We start from the raw sequence: 747 nt of genomic DNA on the forward strand, positions 1-747 counted from the left end.
GTAGTTAAGAGGACGAAATGAGTTAAAACACTGAAAGTGGCACATAGTCAAAGGCCAACTATGGTTATCACTATTGTGCCATCGTTTTTGTTGTAGGGGTCCGCACCCCCAAACCCCCAACCCCACAGCTTCTTTCAAATAAAGAAACTGGGCCCGGAGAGGGGTCACGCTGGCTGGCAGCCAGGGCCTCTTGACTCTCGGGTCCATCGCTTTCCCTCCGGGCCTCCCGACAGGGCGGGCCCTCTTGTCACTCACCTGGTCGGCACCGAAGGAGGTGAGGTTGCTCCTGACGGAGCTGGCGGCCAGGGCAAGCAGCAGCAACACCGCGTAGAGGGTGGGGGCGCAGTAGGGGGTGGGCGAGGTGTGCAGGCAGCCGGGCGAGAGGCAGGCGGGCCCCAGCGGCAGGGAGAGCATCTCGCCGCAGAAGGACCTGCGGCCGTCGGGGAAGGTGGTGGCGGCCAGCAGGCCAGAGGCGGCCAGGTAGAGCAGCAGGCTGAGCGCGATGGCGCGGTGGCGGCCCAGGTATACGTCGGCCAGCCAGCCGCCCACGGGCGCCAGCAGGTAGGAGGCGCCCAGGAAGACCAGCACGGCGCGGGACGCCTGCTCGCCCGCCCAGTGGAAGTCTGCGCTGTTCAGGTAGAGCACCAGGTTGCCCGCGACGCCGAAGAAGGCGGCGCGCTCCAGCATCTCCACAAGCAGCACTGCGGCCGCCGCCGCCCGCCACCGCCGTCGGGGCTCCCGCGGCCT

At 67.1% G+C, this 747-nt stretch overlaps 1 pseudogene; it reads right to left on the bottom strand.

The window, feature by feature from the left end:
- Positions 1–255: 255 nt before the first annotated feature.
- Positions 256–741, bottom strand: LOC103081845 (solute carrier family 15 member 3 pseudogene; annotated as a pseudogene).
- Between the last annotated feature and the right edge of the window lie 6 nt (positions 742–747).

This window comes from Lipotes vexillifer, unplaced genomic scaffold, assembly GCF_000442215.2.
Source record: "Lipotes vexillifer unplaced genomic scaffold, Lipotes_vexillifer_v1.1 C26875645, whole genome shotgun sequence".
NCBI classification, from domain to species: Eukaryota; Metazoa; Chordata; class Mammalia; order Artiodactyla; family Lipotidae; genus Lipotes; species Lipotes vexillifer.